Genomic DNA, 16710 nt, shown 5'->3' with positions numbered 1-16710 from the left:
CTTGTTTCCTCATTTGTAAAATAGGAGTAGTCGTTTGTGGTTTCTTACTCAGCAGGTATTAGAGGATACAGGCCATCATGCATGGGGAGGTCCCTGACATATTGTAGGTGCTCAGTGAATATTAATATTGTGCTTTTGTGCAGGAGGCTACACTCAGAGGTGGTCACTAGTTGGGAAGGCTGTCTGCACTGGCAGCTCAAGTCTGCCCTCTGGTCCCCTAGGTACTAGCAGTTCGTGACTGTGTGAGCTCCTGAGATTTTTGTAGCTCACCCCAGTGGCTTAGTGGTTTTGGTCCCAAACTTTGCAGAAGAAGTGGTCCAGGGCTGGGACCAGTTGCCAACTATCAGGCATCCCAGTCTGGGGCCCTACGACATGGCTGTTAACCCTTCCAGACCACAGGGTGGCCTTTGGTTTCATGGGAGATGGATGGCCCAAGGACAGGGTCCTCTGCGTGTCCCAAGCCCATGGGAAACAAGGAAAAGGCTGACAATTGGGATGCTCACACCATCAGGAAAGACCTATTCAAATGCCCCAGATCTTACACCTGGCTTTTGCATAGCTAGGGCCTCAGAGCTACTGTGCAAAGCGGACAGATTTGTACTCAGTCTGCCCAGCCCAGTGTGAGACAAGAATGGGACAGAGGGAAGGATGGACAGTGGGGTAGTGCCAGGGCCTGCGTTCTGCCTTCTGTATACCTGCTCTGGGGACACTACGCTGCTGTTCTGTGCAGGGCTGCAGTTGGGAGCTTGGGCCCCTTTGGGATCTGAGCTACAGATGACAATATGACAGTGAGTAATAGTCACTCAGCGCTTTACAATTTACACAGCACTCTCACTCATGCTGGATCATTTGATCCTTGTAACTGCACAATGCAGGAAGCCCAACAGAAATGAATGTTCCCATTTTACAGATGAGGAAACAATGGCTTTAAGAGACTTACCCAAGGCTCAGGATTGGTGTGTAGCGGGGCCTGGATTCAAATCCAAGAACATGTGGCTCCAGAGCCAGTGCTCTTCCTACTAGTCAGGACTTGCTTTCAAAATGGTAGCCCTGGATTGAGAGACAAGAGAGCTGGCTTCTTTTCAAGACTTGGCCTCTGTCTGGCTCTATGGCCTGTGACAAGTCACTTAACTGCTCTGGGCTTGAATTAGCAACTCTAACAAACACAGAGCTTGGAAGAGAAAATCCCAAAGACCCTTTTCCAATGGGACCATCTGGCAGTGTGAACGCTGGAGGCACTCTGAGCCACCAGCTGTGCCAGGATCAACCTCTCAAGGGTTAACTTTTGAGTCTCTAGGCTCCACCCAAAACCTCAGGGAAATACCCTTGCTAGAGAGCTCTTTACTCCTACCCAAAGCCATGATGAACCATCTGAGAAGAACGAGTTAGATTGAGAGGGTAAATGAGCAGACATCAGTGCTCACCAGCAGGGCGGCGCCATCCTCCTTGCCAGTCCCCCACCTCTGGGCCCAACTGCTCCCCAAGTATGACTCCCTGGGCTCCCGCTCCCTCTCCCCGACCTGGGCCCTTCGCCCGTAACATCTGCAGAAAGTTTTAGGCTGGACAGATGTCCCTTACCCCTTTGCTTTGTGTCCCCAGGGTCTGTACAAAAGCAGGAGCTCAGCAGGAGCTCCTCACGGTTTGCGAAGTGAGCCTGTAACAATTATTTATCCTGCTACAGCCTGAAGTCCACCTGGGTTCTCTGAGTAGGGTCTTCATCTCCCAGAAGGACCCCTTCTTTTCCTCCTGAGCATCAGTGTTTCCTTGGGGGACTAACTTTGGTTTCTGCAGTTTACAATCTCAGAAAACACAAAATAAATTTTAAAAAAATTAATGAAACCCTTCTCTCCAAGAGCTCAGCTTGTCAGGCTCTAGGCTAGGTGGGAGGACAGAGGCTGGCTTTCTTTGCACTCTGGGAGAGAGCGTCTGACTTTCTTGGGGCCTGGTGGTATGCCCAGTGCTGCCACGCAGAAGGAAGCCTGGACTTCCCTGGGGTCCATACCTTGGCCGAAAGGCCACTTCCTTTAGTTTCCTTTGGTTTCTTTGACCTTTTGGCCCAATACACAGATTAAGGAGAGTGGCCTAAGGAATAAAGTCTCTCCAGCACCCCATGGATTATTCTGGAATTAGGCCACTGCTGTCAATTTTATTTGGTGATCCCAGTTGGATCTCCAAATTATACCTGTAATTTGGTGCACTCTGTGTATTGCAGTCTGTCAGAGAAATCCTATAATTATTTTTTAAGTGACAAAGTTTTACGGAATAGCTAAATAAATGTAGCTAAATTTAGGGCACTGTCTGTACAATGAAATGTGGCAGGAGGCAGAGATATGATCAGTGGCTGGTAGAAGGAGAGAATTTTGTTACTATCCAAAAGGTGGCAGCAAAAATTACCTCAATTAACTTAACAAGAAGCCCGTCCTCCTCTGCCAGCCCGCCCCAGAGCCCTGGCACACACCTTTTCCCTTGTCTGCCAGGATTCCAGGCCTCCCTCCCCAAGCTGCCCCCGGCTCCATCTGCCGCTCGTGTCTGAGGCTGATCCCTGTGCCCTAGTCATGTCCTGCCTCCTCCCCGAGTGGCTCCAGCTCAGCATTCCAGAAGGAGCAGGGTCAGTAGTTCACACCTCAAAGAAACCTCAGCACAGATCCATGCGTGTCAGGGAGGCCAGAGAGAGAACGCAAGGGCCTGTTTCTACCTTGTGCACATCCCATGGAAAATGAGATTTTCTACCAACCCCAAAATGTAAGATCTGGGCAGAAACATGATGTACATCTCACCCAGCTATTCATCAAACCTTTTAATTTAGAGAATTTACTCTGTGCTGGATGTTTATAAATGACTTAGGTGAGTGAATGGATTAATTCATCAAATATTTATTTAGATTTTACTACGTACCCTTCTAGGTTCTGGGCTTTGTAACAGTGAACAAAAGAGAAGTCCTTGCCTGCAGGTGGTTAACATTGTACTGGGGGTGAGACAATAAACAAGGTGAATGGGAGAATTATGTACTTGGTTAGATGGTGAGAAGTACAAAGGAGAAAGATGAAACAGGGTAAAGGTATGAACTGCAGAGGTGGCTGTCACAGCTTTAGATAGGGTGGCCAGGGCCAGCCTTACTGAGAAAGACACATTTGTGTAAGGACCTTAAGGGAGCCAGGAAACAGTCCTGTGCTATGTGGGAGATGTAGGAGGAGGAAGTGAAAAGACCCCGAGGTGGGAAATGCCAAGTGGGCTCTCCAAGGTACAGGATGAAGATGGCAGGTCCCTGCTTGAGAGGATCAGGAAGAATTGGAGAAGAGAGATCTGTTTAAAAAATAATTACTATTGTAAGTTCATTGTAGTTGTTTAGGAGAAGGATCAGCAAGCTACGTGTTTTTGTACAGCCTGTGAGCTAAGATTGGTTTTTACATTTTTAAATGGTTGGGAAAAAAATCAAAGGAAGACTATTTTATGACACATGAAAACTATATGAAATTCAAATTTCAGAGTCCATAAATAAAGTTTTATTGGAACAAAGCCACGCTCATTCCTCATTCATTTATATATTTTCTGCGGCTGCTTTTGTGCTATAATGGCATAGTTGAGTAGTTATGATAAGGAACATATGATCTGCAAAGCCTAAAATATTTACTATTTGGCCCTTTACAGAAAACATTCACCAACTCCTGGTCTAGGCAACACGGGAGAGGGGCTAGGCCTTGGCTGTGGGGTAAGGAGCTCTGATTCCAGGCTTGAGTGGGGCTACCACTTGGCAGTTGTATGACTTTGGGCAAATGATCTATCCACTTTGGGACTGTTTCCTCATGTCTAAGAGGGACAAAAATACCTACCCTCTTAGGATAGTTGTGAGAATTAAGTGGAATAAAGAATATAAAACACATAGCAAGTGCTCGATATTCACAGCCATTCTAATGATTACACGTAGTGAAGTGTGATGGTAGGATGAAGGGATTTATGGACTGAGGGATGTTTGTGTCCCCTGAAATTTCACATGCTGAAGCCCTAACCCCCAATGTGATGTTACTTGGAGCTGGTACCTTTAGGGGGAGCAATTAGATTTAGATGAGGTCATGAGGGTAGAGCCCTTGTAAGAAAAGACCAGAGCTTGCTCTCTCTCTCTCTCTCTCTCTCTCTCTCTCTCTCTCTCTCTCTCTCTCTCTCTCTCTCTCTCTCTCCCTCTTTCTCTCTCTCTCCCCAAATGCCATGAGAGGACAGAGAGAAGGCAGATGTCTGCAAGCCAGGAGGACCCTCGCTAGAACCCGACCATGCCGGCATCCTGATCCTGGACTTCCAGCCTCCAGAACTGTGAGAATAGTGTCTGTTGTTCAAGCCACCCAGTGTATTGTATTTTGTGATGGCAGCCCTAACTGACTAATTCAGAGGAGGAGCAACTGTCTTCACCTGGAGATGGCAGAGAAGTGGTCACTGAGCTGACATTTAGAGGATGAGTAGAATTTCCCCAGGCGAGGAAGGAGGGAAAAGGCAAAGGAGCACGGTGCAAAAGCAACGGTGGTATGGATGAGTGTGGGGTGTCTCTCCAGAATGGAGAGAAAGTTCTGGTCACTTGCAGTACAGACAGAGCAGTAATGGGGGTAGGAGAAGAGGGTAGGATTTGGTAGAGCTGAGGCCGGAGGGGTACTTTTGTGAAAGGCCTATGTCCCATTTCCAGGATAGGCTTATTTGTTAAGTTTTGCCCATTTGATATTTGAAGAGTTCATTCTCCATCCCTGAAGTCATCTGAGTATGGAGGGAGAGTCAAAAATGCCTCTTACTTGTTCCTTCATGGCCATGGGGCAGCTAATAGTTCCTGGGAGCCTTCTCTGGGGCTGATAGCTTTCTAATCATGAGGATGTACAGTGTTATGAGAAATAAGGAAGTTTTTAAAAGAGGAAGGATCACAAGGCACTAATGAAAAAGTAGAATCCAGCATAACACAGTCTTAATGACTTTTTGCTAAGGACACTGGAAAGTTGTTAAATAAAGAGTTTTAATACAGGAGTGACGTCATCAGACTCGAGTTTTCAAAAGATGACTCTGGATCCTGTGGTCTAGAGGATGCCCAAATGGAAGAGGGTGCCACCATGTCCCATGGAAGAAATAGTGACTGTGAAATGACGAAGGGGACCAACTGAAGGAAAATGGGGAGAAGGAGGAATTTGTAGGGCTTGGTGGTTGGGTGGTTGGAGAGGGTGAGGAAGGACAGAGGGACAGTGGGCAGAAATCTGCCTGTGAGGCTGCTGGGTGGTGGTGCCATTTACTGAGATGGGGACAGGGAGAGGACACAGATTGCAGGGCAGTGAGGTTGCAATTGGGCTTGTGAGCTCAGGACAGGGCTGTCAAGTTGGAGATGCCGGTGGGATAATCCCAGTGGGGGCATGTCTTGAGGTATTTGACTACTTCAGTCTGAAGTTCAGGGTAGAGAGATCTGAGCTGGAGCTAGAAATCAGAAATTGTTAGAAGCTAGAAATTGTTCATAAATGGAGGGCAAGCAACACCCTGGAGTGGCTAAGGTCACTCGGGATAGGTCCTATGCTGCCCCCAGCTGTGGGATTAAATCCCGCCTAATATTCTGCCTTCTGCAAACACACACACACACATATACAGCACACACTGACAAATAAACAAATACTTCAATCCCTGATGACTCGAGTGGTACGTACCTGGCCCTGATTGTGCAGACAGTTTTACAGGAAGTTGCCAACACAACGAACCATCCGAAGCCGCTAATGAAGCGATTAGAGTGTGCGGAAGGAACCATCGATCAGCTGTAAACTCAGCGGTGAGGACGCTGCAGAGATACGATGAGGTCAATCCCAGGCTCGCTGCTGCTAAGTCAAAGAGGGTAACTTGATTCCTTCTTGGAGATGACATATACATAATATGGGAAGCTCCCCATCACCCTCCACCAACGTGCACAAAGAAAATAAATTCCTGTAACAAGACTCCCACCACCCACCAAGCAGTGCTGCTCTCAAAAGTGTGGTCTGGAAATCAAAGAGAAAATTGCCCACGTTTTGGGACGGCGTGCTTCATCAAGGCCTTCTTACCGCATGGGATCTCTACAGGTAATGCAATTCAGTGCTCCACCTTTCTCGTCTGACTCTCGAGTCTAAAACAGCTGCGTTAATGGAAGTGCCCACTCTTAGGCAGCAGTGATAGCAGTATTAAATATTTCCCCTGCTCTGTGGCAGTCTGTTCATATTTTACCTGTAATTCTTGTATGAAGCCTGCAGAAGAGGTATTATTAGGCTCAATTTATAATGAGGAAAGAGAGAGAGACTCAAAATTTAAATAACCTGTCCCATGTCACGGAGCTCAGATGTGGCAGAGCTGGACCAAGCCAGGTCTGTCTAACTCCAGTGTGTCCCCTTCCCCACCGCCTGCCACTTTCCAGGCTGTGTCTGAACACCTTGAGTGCCCTTCCCTTGGTTCAGCCCATTCTCTTCACTGCTGGGCTTTTAGGAGATTCTTATAAAAATCTCCTCCATTGTCCTAGGCTTCCCCTCTAGAGCCATTCACGAAAGAGACTTCGGACGCTTGAGGACAGCAGCCACACCCTCTCCATTATTCTCTCTCTGTAGTAAGCACTTCCAGTTTCTTCAGACTTGTCCCCCGTGCCATGGAGAGGCAGCTGTTCTCTCCTCCCCGGCGACTCCCTCTCCAGTACCTCTCCTCCCGCTGTAGAAGCCACAAGGGCCGGAAACTCGCCTCCCCGGAAGCGAATCCTGAGAAATGAATTTTGGAACTAGGGAGTGAGGGAATTGGAGAGACAGAGATAAGTGTGGCATAAAAGAAGCATCTGGATCCCCATTCTGACCTCCCCCCGGCTGTGGGCAACTTATTTAAACTCTCTGGGGCCTTAGTTTTGTCATCTCTAAAATGGGAATGACCACACTTATTGCAGGCTGTTCTGAAAACAGAATTGGATCAAGGATATAAGCACGCGGCATCGCGCTGGGCACAGATGAGTCACAGCATAAATGGATGCTTTTATTTTTATTACTGTTACCGAAGATGGGTGCTGCTCTTTCTCCCTGGCTTCTATATACTTTATGCAGTGGAAGGCATGAGGGTCACACATGGATTAGGCAAAGGGGCATTAATATCCTAATGTTCATGCGTGTGTATAATGCTTCCCCCTCTGAGAAAACACCCCAGAAGTAATACTTGTGTATGTGTGTTCATTATTCATTGAGTCTTCATCTGCTGTGTCAGGGGAAAACATTATCCCAAGCACAGGTGCCAGCATTTGTTTCAGGAAAGAAATTTCCATATTTTAGAAAAGATAAATAGATACATTAATTGTTTAGCCCTTATTTCCAGAAGCTTACAGTCATCAAAAGCCAAAGATGCAGGTTTAAATTACAATTGCCTACAGTAACTTGCTGCATGGGTTTGTAGCCCAAGAGCAATAGTCTATCCAGGCGTCCTCGAACTACGGCCCACGGGCCACATGCGGCCCGCCGAGGACATTGATCCGGCCCTCCGGGTGTTTTAGCCGACGCTGCCTGTCCTGCTTAGCAGCCGGCTTGTCCCGGGCCCACAGTGCGCATGTGTGGAATGTGCGCCGCGCTCTCCAACGGCCCTCCAGTGGTCTGAGGGACAGTGAACTGGCCCCGGTTTTAAAAGTTTGAGGACTCCTGGTCTATACCATATCGTCTAGATGTGTAGTAGGCTGTGCCGTCTAGGTTTGTGTAAGTACGCTCTATGATCACACAACAACAAAATTGCCTAGCAACACACTTCTCAAAATGTATCTTTGTTGTTAAATGATGTATGACTATATACACATACAAAATATACAAATCTACATATGCATATATTAATATATATACACATATACATATACACATGCCTTCCTGTGTCCTCCAAATATTTTTGATTATTTTTTCTTCTGAGAACACAGGAAACGATATTTCCCAAACCGCTTATGATGGTTGGGGTCATGTGACTAGTTCTAGCCAATGAGTGGTCAGCAGAAATGACATGTGACTTCTGACATTTGACATGTGTCACTTGTGTCTAGACCTTTCATTGGGAGTGCATGCCCCCCCCCACCCCCCCGTAATCTTTTTTTCCTCTGCCATAGTGACCAGCAATGTTTAAATCAGTGGTTGCTTAATCAGTGTCAGTCCCAAGTAATTAGAAATTAGGAATTTAGAATAGAGCTCTCAGCTGACCTTCAGCAGACTGATCCTACGAACAAGGCAGAGAGTTTGTCATCAGTCACTAAGATTTGGAGATTGTCACCACAACATAGCTTGGCCAATCCCAACACAGAAGGCCTCTGGCAGCCCAGTGTCTGTGGGCACAGCTCGTGGCCGCAGTGGGGAGAGCACCACTCTCTTCCAGCACCCTCACAGCCAGGCTCATGGAGAGAACCTCTTTGACCCTCTTTTGGTCATGTCCTGTCCTTCGTGTCTCTTTCTGAGGACAGAAAGATGGCGTAACACGGCTGGCCTGGTCTGGACTATGTGACCTCCCTCGGGACAAGGGAGAAACACTATGATGGGTAGATATTCCTCTTGAATCTTCCATGATGGAGGCTGGCAGTTCTCAAACAGAATGAGGAAGGAGGCACAGAAAATACAACAGACAGAGACTAAGATCCCTGGACATAGCTAAGGGTCTTTCCTTTCTTTCTTTTTTTTTTTTGAGACAGAGTCTCACTCTGTTGCCTAGGCTAGAGTGCCGTGGCATCAGCCTAGCTCCCAGAAACCTCAAACTCCTGGGCTCAAGCGATCCTCCTGCCTCAGCCTCCCAAGTAGATGGGACTACAGGTGCTCACCACCACACCCAGCCAATTTTTTGTTTCTGTTTTTAGTTGGCTGGCTAATTTTTCCTAGTTTTAGTAGAGACAGAGTCTCACTCTTGCTCAGGCTGGTCTTGAACTCCTGAGCTCAAGCAATCATCCCACCTTGGCCTCCCAGAGTGCTAGGATTACAGGCGTGAGCAACCGTGCCTAGCCTTCTTTTCTTTTCTTTCCCTTTCTCCTTCCTTGCTCTTATTCTTCTTCCTCCCTCTCCTGTTCTTCCTCCTTCTTCTCTCTCTGTCACTCTCTCCCTCCCTCCCTCTCACCTCCTGAATTCTTTATATAGACGTCTTTTACGGTGTTCACTACATTATGTTGTATTTTGTTTACAGATATGGCTTCCTCCCCCACCTCTTATCCAAGATAGTGAATTTCCAGATTTCAGAAAGGATATCATATCTTCCTTGGTGTCCCCGGTACCAAACATAAGGACTCGGTAATTGTGGAAGAAATAAACAAAGGATATGCAAGGAAAGAGAAGGCCAGGATGAAAAAGTACATTTTTTATTTCTTCTGCCACTGGAAGATCAAACGTCAAACAGTGGAGTATATTGACATAAAATCCTTTAGGATGGGCTGAAAAATGTCTAATTCTCTTTCTCCCTAGAATTTCCTTTAACACATGCAACCAAACACCTGGGGACAAGAGGCCTGCCAGCACGTCATCCATTTGATTTCAAACTGGAAACCCCAGACAGATTCCCTCGCCTGCAATTAGCCAGGTGGAGCACAGACAAGTTAATATCAACAGCTCATCTTGACACCTACACTGCCCCCAGAACCCAGAGAAAGGTGTTCTTCCTTTAATCCTCTGTGGCAGGACAGATGGCACTTACAACCCAACCCAGCACTTGGGAAATGTTTTTCATGCCACCAATTAAGATGCGTTTCCACCACTGTGTCCATCACTTGCACCTGTAGCCAGCAGCCTCACCAAGAGCATTCTCCATCTGATCACTCCCTCGCCCACTGGGGCTGGCGCCTGCGAATCCAAACATTTCCTTCCTTCAAGGGAAGGAAATGAGAGTTGCATCTGAACTGGAAACTTTCTGGTACTCTCGTGCATCTCCCAGCACATTCTTTTAATTTTTATTTTTTTCATCCAATTGGCACTTGCTGTGAACCTACTATGTATGAGAGGAGGAATAAAAGATAAATAATAAGACTCTACCCTTGGGGAACTCCTAGTGTGGTACAAGAGACAGATTACTACACAACTAATTAAAATGCATTGTGAAAGTGCTCTAAGTAGAGACACTGTGAGGGACTGACAAGCACAGAAAGGGAAGTCTCGAGAATTTGGGGAAGGGCCAAAATACAGCCTCAGGTAATGGGAGGCCACGTGTGTTGGTCTATATTTGTATAAAAATAGTAACTCACATTTTTTTAGTGCAATATGATTTCCAAAGCATTTCCAAATATTTGTCTCATTTTATTCCCCACTACATTTGTATAGAAATTACTTCTTCTCTATTTACAGTTTAAGAAATTAAGGCTTAGATAAAATAAGAGATTTACTCAAAGTAACCAAAAAATGGAAGAACAGGGCTCAAAACTAGGGTTTTGTTTGTTTGTTTGTTTTGAGACAGAGTCTTGCTCTGTTGAGCAGGCTAGAGTACCGTACTGTCAGCCTAGCTCACAGCAACCTCAAACTCCTGGGCTCAAGCAATCCTCCTGCCTCAGCCTCCTGAGTAGATGGGACTACATGCATGCACCACCATGCCCAGCTAATTTTTTCTATATATTTTTAGTTGTCCAGCTAATTTCTTTCATTTTTAGTAGAGACGGCGTCTCACTCTTGCTCCAGCTGGTCTCGAACTCCTGACCTTGAGCGATCCTCCTGCCCTGGCCTCCCAGAGTGCTAGGATTACAGCCAAAACTAGATTTTTTGATTTCAGAGTTTATTGTGAACTTATTCTGAATTGAGCAGGGCTCTCTCAGCCACAAACAAAAGTTAACAACAACAACAAAAACAACCCAAACAAATAAAACCTCTCTGGCCTGGGGTTGGGGGCTCGGTAGCCAGGGTCAGCATCCCAACCAGGCCCAGCACTGACCTGGCGAGGGCACCAGGGTGGCCTCCCTGGGCGTTAGGTCCCGCAGCGTGTATATCCAAAACCACCGACACGCCTTGTGCTGCCTCTTGGACTGCTGTCCAGATGCGCCTAGAAACTCAGTGGAGTTGCTCCGCCCATAGGCAGGAGGATTCTGGGTAATTCATGCTTCTTCTTACCTTCTGGAGGAGTCTGTATGGGCAAGTCGCCTACGTCCAGGGAAGGCAAGTGCCTGGCATTTTCAGTTTCTTTTAGAAGTGGACATTGGACTCAACTTCACAAATTTGGTCATTCCCAGGCAAGAGAAGGCGACTTAGAAGCCAGGTGGCAGCACTTCATGTTCCCTTCCTCGTTACCTCTCAGTAGTGCTGATTTCCGTGCTTAAAAATTAAATTTCTCTGTGTAGCTCAGTTTCTGTCTCCCTGAAGCCCTTTTGAACCCAGCATGAACAAGCAAAACTGCTCCTCACTGCCCCCTGCATCGTGCAGCCTAACCACGGCCGCACCATCACAAGCATTCCGGAAGCAGGTCACTTAATTATTGATCAGACCCGTTCATTTGGGTGTGTGGTTAAACCCTCTTCCCTCAGTGACTCGCCAACCCAGCTTCAGAGTTTAGTCACGGAGTGTGGGTGACTTTCCCTTCTGACCGCTGATTGAGAAAGAAGGAACAAGGGTTCTTACTAATCTGGGAAATTAAAAATGTTTTCCTCTACTGACAAGTAGTAGAGCTGTCTCTGCTATGAAAACGGGTCACCTGGGGAGTGACTCGCTATGTCAGACCTGTAATCTTTAAGGCCAGTGATTCTCAAAGTGTGTTCTCTTGGAAATCAGAGGCAGCAGTGCAGTAGCACCTGGGAACACATTAGAAGTGGAAATTCTTGGGCCCCACACTGGACCTACAGAGTCAAAAATCCTGGAGGTGGAGTGCAGCCATCTGCATTTTAACAAGGCTTGCACGCGATTCTGAGGCATGCTAAATCTTGTGAACCACTGCGTTAGACCAAGAAGCTACTTCTTACATTGGGAACCAAGATCTTCATCCTTCCTGGACTCAATCAACTTTCAGTTTTCCCTAGCAGACTTGGATGGGAATTGCAGAAACGTTAAAGTATTAAGTCTATCCCAGATCATTCTTTTGGTAAGTCTACTTGTAAAAAGATCAGCCTCAAAAGAAAAACCTACAATAGTTGGGCACTCCAACAAAATAAGTGATGACTAACCCTTGTATTACTTCATACATTATCTCATTCTGCCCACATTACAGCCCTGGAAGGGAAGTCATTTTCAAGATGAAGAAACAGGCTCAGAAAATTAATACACTTGCCCAAGGTCACATATCTAGGAATGGTGGAGCTCATGGTCTCCAAACTAAGCCAGGGCTCATGAGCATGACTGGGGACATTCCGGGAGGAATTCTCCCACCACGGATCTGCAATTAAGCGAGAAACACCTAAATGAAACCTCTCTGTCTGCTAAAAAAAATGTGTCTCTTTGACTTGAAAGAATTTTTCTTTTCTGAGGAGCCCTTCTTTATAAATGTAATTTCATACAAATCTCCCATTATCTCTATGATTTTATAAAAACCAAAATGACCCAGCAGAGGAGTGTGCAAACTGAGCAATGTGGCCCAGGAGGCAAAGGCCCAGGGTAAGAAAGGGGGATCGAGTGGCTGCCGAACCCAGCTCTGTCGGGTTGAGCCACAAATAGAACCATTAACTGTCACCAGCTCTTGTGAAATGGGAGGCTACTTTTCTAGATCCTTCTAAGCCTTCTCTTTACTTTTAGCCCAACATTTCTGATCATGTATACATTTTTTCTCCCATTAAATCACATCCCATTTTGCTTCCTTGCTAAGCTAGCTTGACTTCCATGGAGAGTTATTTCAACCATATTCAACCCCCTCAACTGCCCCCAACACACACACACACACACACACACACACACACACATATACTCCACTCCTGCTCTGGATAAACTCACTGCTTTGTTCCTGCTCCTAAACTATTCAGCTCCTTCAAATTGAGATGCATAGCCATGTTCTACATTAGCTTTGTTTCAAATCTATGCCTTTACCTGAAACAGGGCTCTCAACCTTCCCTACCAGAGCTTCCACTGCCCTAGAATTTCACTCCTCTCCTCTGGCTCCTACCACTCCCAGATCACACACGTCATCAAGAGGTGCCCTCGCATCCTGTGTCACCCAGAAAGTAATGGCCACCAAGCAGGAGCATCCTCAACTCTTCGCTCTGCTTCCTGAATGATCTGATAGGCACCTTTACCTATCCTTCCCTCCTTTCTTCATATCAGAAAGGAAGAGATGGCCTTTCTTTCTGCTAAGGCTGATCCTTCTGCCTCAGCTTTGATTTATTTATTTTTGTTAATTTATTTTTGGTTTATTTTTTAGTGTATTCAAGATTCTCCTCTTAGTTCTTGCTTCATCAAACTCCTTCTATCTCCCTACATTCCCCCCCCCCTCAAACTATGAACATGATCAAGTTCCTCATTTAAAAACCTTTCTTCTTCTCTGTCTTCTAGAAGTCTACAAAAATCATCCATGAGCACAGATTCTATTTCCTTTCTTCCATTAACTTCTCAACACAGAGCACTTTTGTTCCTTCTTCCACCACTTCTCTGTAACTGCCTCTTCTTAACTTACCTCTTTACTGCATTGACATTCTTCAGTCCCCTCTTTCAAGTCCTTTTTCTTTGATTTTTCTAATGCCAACCTTTCTCTGCCCTACCCTTAACTCTTATATGTACCTTTAGGTGCCTGTGTGCCATGATGCTGTTCTCAATTTATTGTTCCTGCTCTTACTTATTTTTTCTTACAGAACTTTAAAGTGCTCAAATGGTGATGTTGAGGTGCTGTTAGCAGAGAGCAAAGGAAATAGGTGCCTCTATGGGGCCCCCATAAGATGCCCTTCATGTCTTGGCTATAGCTGTTACCATCTGGCATCCGTTTCCCAGCATTACGGGTCCCAAACCTGACTTTTGTCAAGGCCTAAGAATAGATTTATCTCTCTGAGGTCAACTTACATTAACCAAGCTTAAAAAACAAATGTGTAATTACAGAAAACTAATGTATTAATTTTAAATAAAAAGATAGGCTGGGCGCAGCAGCTCACCTCTGTAATCCTAGCACTCTGGGAGGCCAAGGCAGATGGATCATTTGAGCTCAGGAGTTTGAGACTAGTCTGAGCAAGAGCAAGACCCCATCTCTACTATAAATAGAAAGAAATTAGCTGGACAACTAAAAATACATAGAAAAAATTAGCCAGACATGGTGGCGCATGCCTGTAGTCCCAGCTACTTGGGAAGCTGAGGCAGAAGGATTGTTTGAGCCCAGGAGTTTGAGGTTGCTGTGAGCTAGGCTGACGCCACGGCACTCTAGCCCGGGCAACAGAGTGACACTATGTCTCAAAAAAAAAAAAAAATAGATGTAAAAATTATTTTGAACATGTGTTTTAATTTCTTTTGGATAAATACTTAAGGATAGAATGTCTGGGTTACTGGCTAGCTTATATTTGACTTTATAAAAAATTACTAAAAAGTTTTTCAAAGGAATTGTATCATGTTACATTTCCACTATCAAGGTATGAGTTCCAGTTCTACATTCTCACCAACATTGGATCTTTTGGGTAATTTTAATTTTAGCTATTCTAGTGGACATGAAGTGGTATGTCATTAGGGTTTTAATTTGCATTTTCATTGATGACTAATGATATTGAATACCTATTCATGTACTTACTAGTTATAGTTGCATATTTCTTAATAGCCCAATACTGTAAATAACAACAAATCCATTAACAAGAAGAGAATACTATATGCATACAATGAAATACTAGTCAGCAATCAGAAAGAGTATCTTCCATCACATAGCAACATACATAAATTTCACAGACATATGATAAGTGGAAGAAGCTAGACACAAAAGAGTATATATTGTATAATTTCACTTATATGAAGTTCGAGAACAGTCAAAACTAATCCATGGACAAAGTGGTTGCTCTAGGGTGGTAGAATTGATGGAAAAAGTGCACAAGAGAACATTTTAGGGTATTGAAAGTATTTTATGCTTTTATTGGAGCTATGAGTTACAAATACATGTATTTTGTAAAAATTGTGATTTTTGATATTTTATAAAAATATGTAATTTTTAAAAATTCATAGAACAGTAAGTAAGATCAGTGCATTTTGCTGTGTGTAAGCCATAACTCTGTTTTAAAAATCCTAACAGAAAAAAAATGATTGGAGTCTTTTACTAATGCCTTCTTTCTCTTAAGTCAGAACTCTTGCATGGCAGGGCAGGAGCTGAGGGGTTGGGGAAGGGTAGGAAGGTTGTTGGGTGAGTTTGGGATTATCACAGAGGGAGCTGGGTGGACTGAATGTGTAATGGCATGACACTGAGACGTCTGGTGAATTTCATCTCGTAATGAGAGGGCCTGCCCTGAGGACTTAAAGTCTATAAGCTACAACCTCATTTGGGTCATCTAACGCTACATACAAAACCAACACAGAAGTTAGTGTCTTAAACAAAAAAATGTTATATTGTTTCTCACAATTCTGTAAAATGAGCTATATTCAGGTGGGGGCAGTTCTTTTACTGGTCTTACTGGGGGTTACCCATGTGGCTGTTTCTAGCTGGCCAGTCACGGGGCCAGGCTCAGTCGGAATGCTGGGTTGGCTAGGTCTCTCCTTCTTCCATATAACCAATCTCAGGACTTCTTTCCTCACGTGGCTTTTCACAAGTTCTCTCTAGCAATGCTGTGAGGTTCCGGGCTCCTAAGAGCACAAAGCTGCCAGGTCTTAAGGCTTGTGCCTAAAACTGGCACAGTGTCACTTCCTCTGCAGTCTTTTAGTTAAAGTACGTCACAAGACCAACCCAGATTCAAGGGAAAGGACCAAATAAAGTGTGGTTTATTGAGTACCACCACTGTGATAGTTACAAACATTTCATAGACATTGATCCACAACACAGGAAAGAAATTTCCAATACGACTGCCCATACCTGTTCCAAAACTCTTCTCTTACTTCTCTTACTCCATCTTCTGAAGACATATCTGTTAGGATAATAATAGAGCCCAACTCTTGTTGATACTAGTCTGTCTTGTTTGGGTGACTCCTTGTCAAGAGAAAATTTATTTCCAAGTTCTTGGTAGAACATCTTTTAGCTTTTAGGTACTGACAATTCTGATTTTAGGGAGCTTTTCCCCCTGCTATGTCTTTGCCTTCCATGTCTGGGTTTCAGAACCAGCACAGATTTGAGCTCCAACTGTTTTCTATGACGTTTAGACGGCTGTAGATAGTTGGCAAATAATCTAGAATAAGATTTTGAATTAACCCAAGTATTTTCCATGCTCTACACACATATACCTCCATATTTCTTACATATCATGGAAACCTTCTGCTTACTTCAGGCAGCAGCTAGGGCAATTTGAGCTCAGAGCTTCAAGGAAGGGAGGGCACAGCCAAACAAAAGAGAACGAAGACATCAATTCTCAATCTTGAGTTTCAAAAGAGCCTTTTCAAAGTCCTGGCAAAGAAAACAGGTTGATAGAAAAGGTTTTTGAGTTTCAGAAGCTTGGCTTTTTGTGCCAAAAGCCATGTACTATGAGAATTGGGGTTACTGAGTAATAACATATGAAAGCTAACGGTCTAGTTCTGTAGAATCTGTAGACATTCCAAGGGCTAAGCTGAGGGAGGGGGACTCTCGGGGGGGGGGGCAGGAGAGCTGTAGTGAGTATTCCTGAGAAGGGACCCTGAGTGGTTCAGCTTACCAAACATTGTAGGTTGGGTTTTCTCAAGTAGATTCTGAGAAGAGGTTTGGGGTGCAAAACGCTGA

The sequence above is a fragment of the Microcebus murinus genome, chromosome 12 (genome assembly GCF_040939455.1).
Source record: "Microcebus murinus isolate Inina chromosome 12, M.murinus_Inina_mat1.0, whole genome shotgun sequence".
NCBI classification, from domain to species: domain Eukaryota; kingdom Metazoa; phylum Chordata; class Mammalia; order Primates; family Cheirogaleidae; genus Microcebus; species Microcebus murinus.
This window is presented reverse-complemented; position numbering follows the sequence as displayed.